Raw genomic sequence first — 7,319 nt, 5'->3', positions numbered from 1 at the left:
CCCTCCAACAGCAACTTCTTCCAACAGTATGGTGAAGAACAATGCATTTTCCAGCACGATGGAGCACCGTGCCATAAGGCAAAAGTGATAACTAAGTGGCTCGGGGACCAAAACGTTGAAATTTTGGGTCCATGGCCTGGAAACTCCCCAGATCTTAATCCCATTGAGAACTTGTGGTCAATCCTCAAGAGGCAGGTGGACAAACAAAAACCCACTAATTCTGACAAACTCCAAGAAGTGATTATGAAAGAATGGGTTGCTATCAGTCAGGATTTGGCCCAGAAGTTGATTGAGAGCATGCCCAGTCGAATTGAAGAGGTCCTGAAAAAGAAGGGCCAACACTGCAAATACTGACTATTTTCATAAATGTCATGTAATTGTCGATAAAAGCCTTTGAAACGTATAAAGTGCTTGTAATTATATTTCAGTACATCACAGAAACAACTGGAACAAAGATCTAAAAGCAGTTGAGCAGCAAACTTTGTGAAAACTAATATTTGTGTCACTCTCAAAACTTTTGGCCACAACTGTACATGATGAAGCCCAGGTTGCTGCCGCACAAATTTCAGAGAGCGACACCCCTTTGAACGCTGCCCAAGATGTTGCCAAGGCACGTGTAGAGTGACAATGAATAGTTCAGGGAGCAGACTTTACTGCAGACTCGTATGCATCAAAAATAACCTGCGTCACCCAGTGTGCCAGTCTCTGTGTCGTTCCTCCCTGATGATTGATATAAAAAACGGCCACTCTGTTGTCCGTGCGGACCAAGACATGCTTTCCCCTGAGAACAGTCTGAAAATGCAAAAGGGTAAGGAACACCGCTGTCAGTTCCAAAACATTTATGTGCGCTGTGCGCAGAGCCCCTGTCCAGGTGCCGTTCACTCCCCTCTTGCACCAGACACCTCCCCAGCCAAGAAGACTGGCATCTGTCCTTACAACTTCCCAGCGTGCAGTTGGAGGTCCCAGTGAAACCCCTTTGAGGAGAAACTGCTGCTGTGACCAAGGTGTTAGGGTGACGTGCGACTCTGTGTGACTCTGATCTTTGTGTATTTGTCTCGTATCGGACTCAGGCGTTTTTGGATGAGCCAGCACTGGAATGGCCTGAGCCACAATAACCTGAGTGTCACTACTGTTGTTGCTGCTGTGAGCTTCCCCAAGAGTCTCAAGAGAGTCACATAGCGCTGAGTGTGACCCACCCAAAGCCTTCTTATAGCTCTTAGAATTGACCCTATTCTCTCTGAAGTCGGGCAAGCCAACATTGTGACAGAGTTTAGGGAAAGGCCTATGTAACTGGTTGACTGCGTCGGAACAAGCTTGCATTTGTCCCAGTTCACAGTGATCCCCAAAGCTGTGATGTGTTCCAGCAGGTGACGAGCTTGATCCATTACTTGCTGGGGTGATGCCACACAAACAAGCCATTCGTCCAGGTACGGTAACACCCTCATGCCAGTCCTCTGGAGTGGCTCCAATGCTGCCTGAACGAACTTCAAAAAAACTCTTGGCGCCAAAGCCAGGCCAAACGGAAGAACCTTGAACTGAAATATTTGACCCCCTATGGCAAATCGAAGGAACCGCCTGTGCTCTGGTGCAATCGGAATATGAAAATAGGCGTCCTTTAAGTCAATTGTCACGCATGGTGGCCTGTAGCACATCGGTTGTGCGTAACATTCTGAATGGTAGAAACTTGAGAAAACAATTTAAGTTTCTTAAATCCAAGATAGGGCAAAACCCACCGTCTTTCTTTGTGACCAGAAAGTAAATGTGAAAAAATCCCCCGGGATGAACTTGGGGATCGACTTGTTCTATGGCACCTTTGCGCAACAACACCTGAACTTCGTGTGCAAGTGCCTGTGCCTGACGTGGATCGTGAACTATTGTCTGTCTCACACTGGTATGAACAGGGGGTCGACAGTGAAACTGTATACGGTACCCTCTTGAAAGGGTAGTCAAGAGCCACTGATTTGTTGTTATTGATCTCCAATGATTCAATTGACTTTCCGTGAAACAGCCCTCTGTCGACCTGTGTGCGTCAACGCTCACGCAAACGCTTTTCTGTAGAGGTGGGGGAACGACGTTGGGGACTTGGGGGTCGAACGTGAGACTGATGTCCACGTGGTTGAAACAAACCACGTCTGGGAGGTGGAGGAGGTGCTGGAGTAGTCTGAGAGTTCCGATGATTGAAATGTTGAGAAGATCTATAACTCTGTCTTACACCAACATTGTGAAAACGGGCACCAGAGGTAGCTAGAGGAGGCCTGGGGCCTGAGGTTGTCCCCACATGACGGGAGCAAGTTTCAGACACTGACACACACCGGTCCAAGGCTTCCTGTGCAGCTGGTCCAAAAATTCGACCAGGTACCAATGGTAATCTATGTAAATTGTTCCTACACACCTCTGGCAAAGAGGACTGGGCCAACCAAACTTGTCGTCGAGCTTGTACAAGAGTACCCAAGGCTGTTCCACAGTGATTGGCAATAACACCCATAGTCTGCAATGTAAGCTCAGTTAAATCTGTCACCAATGGGTCAGATGAAGTATCTCTCAGAGAGTAGTGTAGAGCCACAAGCATGTGTGCCAAAGAATTAGAAACACGGCCAAGGCTCGCTGTAGCATTGTATGCATGAGACAGTAATTCATCAGTGCGTCTACAGTCGTGGCCAAAAGTTTTGAAAATGATACAAATATTAGTTTTCACAAAGTTTGCTGCTAAACTGCTTTTAGATTTTTATTTCAGTTGTTTCTGTGATGTACTGAAATATAATTACAAGCACTTCATACGTTTCAAAGGCTTTTATCGACAATCACATGACATTTATGCAAAGAGTCAGTATTTGCAGTGTTGGCCCTTCTTTTTCAGGACCTGATAGCAACCCATTCTTTCATAATCACTTCTTGGAGTTTGTCAGAATTAGTGGGTTTTTGTTTGTCCACCCGCCTCTTGAGGATTGACCACAAGTTCTCAATGGGATTAAGATCTGGGGAGTTTCCAGGCCATGGACCCAAAATTTCAACGTTTTGGTCCCCGAGCTACTTAGTTATCACTTTTGCCTTATGGCACGGTGCTCCATCGTGCTGGAAAATGCATTGTTCTACACCAAACTGTTGTTGGATTGTTGGAAGAAGTTGCTGTTGGAGGGTGTTTTGGTACCATTCTTTATTCATGGCTGTGTTTTTGGGCAAAATTGTGAGTGAGCCCACTCCCTTGGATGAGAAGCAACCCCACACATGAATTGTCTCAGGATGCTTTACTGTTGGCATGACACAGGACTGATGGTAGCGCTCACCTTTTCTTCTCCGGACAAGCTTTTTTCCAGATGCCCCAAACAATCGGAAAGAGGCTTCATCGGAGAATATGACTTTGCCCCAGTCCTCAGCAGTCCATTTGCCATACTTTTTGCAGAAGATCAATCTGTCCCTGATGTATTTTTTTTGGAGAGAAGTGGCTTCTTTGCTGCCTTTCTTGAGACCAGGCCATCTTCCAAAAGTCTTCGCCTCACTGTGCATGCAGATGCGCTCACACCTGCCTGCTGCCATTCCTGAGCAAGCTCTGCACTGGTGGCACTCCGATCCCGCAGCTGAATCCTCTTTAGGAGACGATCCTGGCGCTTGCTGGAATTTCTTGGACGCCCTGAAGCCTTCTTAACAAGAATTGAACCTCTTTCCTTGAAGTTCTTGATGATCCTATAAATTGTTGATTTAGGTGCAATCTTAGTAGCCACAATATCCTTGCCTGTGAAGCCATTTTTTTATGCAACACGATGGCTGCACACGTTTCTTTGCAGGTTACCATGGTTAACAATGGAAGAACAATGATTTCAAGCATCACCCTCCTTTTAACATGTCAAGTCTGCCATTCTAACCCAATCAGCCTGACATAATGATCTCCAGCCTTGTGCAAGACGATTACTGAAATTATCTCAGCAGGTCCTTTAATGACAGCAATGAAATGCAGTGGAAAGTTTTTTCGGGAATTAATTTAATTTTCAGCAGCAACTTTTCCAATTTCCAATATTTATGTAATTCTCATAACTTTTGGCCACGACTGTACACTCTACATTGGGGCAACGTACATTCTCACGAAGCGCCTCATCAGGAGATACAATAAGCGCTGCCACACTAGATTCTATAGGTGGCATGCTACAAAGTCCAACTGTCTCTGGGTCTTGCATTACAGCCAGTATGCGGGCTAACTGATCGGGACGTGTAGCGTTCGTTGAATTTTGTAATGCAGACACCAATACAGATGTAAAATCATTGCACTGAGGCATTGTAAATGATGTTCTCTGTGCACGACGCAGAAAAATATTATCAGAACCCACTGCTGGTTGAGTGGGGTCTAGATTGATGCGGGCAAGCATAGCTTCTAATGTTCCTTCCAGGGATGCAACAACTGAAGATGACCCACCTGACTTCTCAGATATGGTCTCACTGCCAGAATGCTGCGATGGATCTGCAGGCAGATTCTCCTCAGCACCTGCAGTAACATCTGGAATGGTTTCAAAAAGTGAGTCAGTGGCAGCCACTGACATCACCTCCAAATCTTGTCCTGTATGCATCGTTGGTGGCGATGTCATACATAACTCAGTCTGAACCTCCTCTCGTGCATCCGTTTTAGGCTGAGTTTTAGCCAGCAGCAGCAATAACAACTCAACTGCAGAAGACAACTGATCAACTTTGCATGCTAAATCAGAAGATCTAGTTTTCTTAGCCTTTTTTTTCAATTTGAGATGTTTGCTTACGCTTACGATCAGCGGTGGTGATATTGGATAAAAGTAACAAATTATCCGATGCCGATTCTAGACCCGCCAGACAAGCATGACGCACGGCGAGCAGCATAATGGAGCATTCCGGGCACGGGTCAGTCAGTGCCTCTCTAAGATGATCCATACCGAGACAAGCAGGACATTGGCGATGTCCATCCATTTCATTTGGGCACGTAGAACATTGAAGTGTATCCATGTTAAATCAATACTCACCCTAAAGTCGATAAATCCGGTACACTCAAAAAAATGATTCTACCACACTGTACAGTTAATTTAAAAAAATCTTTTTCATTTAACACCATTGTGTTAGGTTTCCCATTTAAACAATTGCATTGTGTTAAACTGATTTGAAACAGTTTTGTTTTGGTTCAACTGAATATTTTCATTTTGAAAGAACGTATTTCAATTAAGTAGAGTTGAGAGTAGATAAATTATTTTACTTGTGTAACTAGGAAGTGGATTTCCCCTTCCCATCATGCTTTGCACACGGCTGGATAAGGAGAGTAAATGTTGAAATAAAATTTTATTTTATGCATTTTTTTTAATAAAACGATAAAATTGGGAGACTTGTTAATGTTTAATGTTCTTTTATGTTTGTATTTAAAACAGTTTCTGGTATGGTAGTGTTTTTGGGGGTTACCATTGTGGTGAATGCATAGAGCATGTGCTTGGGTTGAGGACCTGATAACATAAGTTAAAGTTGTTTTAATAATAAAATAAACAACTACTTTGGGCATGCCATGGATGTAACAAAGCCATCTTATGGCTAATGGCTAATAAGTTGGTTAATGCCTAAAGTTAAGTAAATCCAATGTATCATTTTTTTGAGTGTAGAAGAATTTCTGCCTAGTTATTTGTTTTCCAGTTAAATGTTTTAGATTGAGTTCAACAAGCATAAAATAATTACTTCATAAACGTATCAATTTCATTGAAACTATATTTGATCAAATTGAGTTGGCCCAACTCAATTACATTTTATTGCATGAATTTGTTTTTTATGAGTTGGGGTCACACATATTTATTGGATGGAAATCCTGCCTTCAATTAAATTGAGTTCATCCAATGACTTATTTTTTTGAGTGTACACGTTAGTGATTAACGTCGCGATCAGGCGCGGAAACGCTCTCAGCCAAGGCAGCCAGGGCTTCCGAGTGTATATCGTCACAGAGGCATTCAAACTTGCCGGCATCCAGCAGATTGAAGCCTCTTGCGTGATGCAACCTGTATCTCAAGATCGCTGTGCACCGCAAAATGCGTGTAAATCCAACAATTGTACACTGAAGTGATGTAATCAAGATGAAACAGCTCGCGATATATCCTGAAGATCTCTTCAGCAGCAAGCTGCACAAATTATCGTCAAGTTCGATTCAAACAAGCAAGAATGAGAAAGAGATCGAGGTGACGTGCTAAGGGATTATTATAGTTCAAGGCACGTCACTGGTCACGAGGTGACAACTTTATTATTCTGATCTCGGTCAAGCGCGAGTCGTATTCCACTAGTGCTTTAGCACTGCCTCTGGCGGTCTGAAGCAAAAGGAAATAGAACCATGGTTAACTTAGTGGTAACTATGGTTTTACAATTCAAAAACAATTGTTAAACCATGGTCAATTTTGTGGTTACTATGATTTGCTACAAAAACGATAAACCATGCTTGTAGTAAAACCACAGTTAATTTTGTGGTTACTATGGTTTTACTACAAATTCTATAGTAAAACCATGGTTTATTTTGTGGTTACTATGGTTTTACTACAAAAACCGCAGTAAAACCAGAGTTCATTTTGCAGTTACTATGGTTTTACTGCAAATTCTATGGTAAAATCATGGTTAATTCTGTGGTTACTATGGTTTTACTACAAAAACCATGGTTCTTGTTGAAAAACTATGGATAATTTTACAGCTACTATAGTTTTACTGCAAATTCTGTGGTAAAACCAGGGTTAACATAGTGGTATTCAAAAACAATTGTTAAACCATAGTTCTTGTAGTAAAATCATGGTTAATTTTGCAGTTACCATGGTTTTACTGCAGTAAAATCACAGTAACTGAAAAATTATGGTAAAACCATGGTAAATTTTGTGGTTACTATGGTTTTACTACAAATTCCATGGTTAACTTAGTGGTAATTATGGTTTTACAATTCAAAAACAATTGTTAAACCATGGTCAATTTTGTGATTACTATGATTTTACTACAAAAACAATAGTTAAACCATGGTTCTTGTAGTAAAACCATGGTTAACTTTGTGGTTACCATGTTTTACTACAAAACATAGTTAAACCATGTTTAATATTGTAGTTACCATGGTTTTACTCCAAATGCTATGGTAAAACCATGGTTAATTCTGTGGTTACTATGGTTTTAATACAAAAAGTAGTTAAACCATGACTATTGTAGAAAACCATGGAAATTTACTGGAAATTTTACACATTTTTGCAACCCTAGCCGTGGTTAATTCTGTAGTTACCATGGTTTTACTGCAAATTCTATAGTAAAACCATGGTTTATTTTGTGGTTACTATGGTTTTAATACAAAAACCACAATAAAACCAGAGTTC

The sequence above is a fragment of the Garra rufa genome, chromosome 20, assembly GCF_049309525.1.
Source record: "Garra rufa chromosome 20, GarRuf1.0, whole genome shotgun sequence".
NCBI classification, from domain to species: domain Eukaryota; kingdom Metazoa; phylum Chordata; class Actinopteri; order Cypriniformes; family Cyprinidae; genus Garra; species Garra rufa.
Note: the sequence above shows the minus strand (reverse complement) of the source record.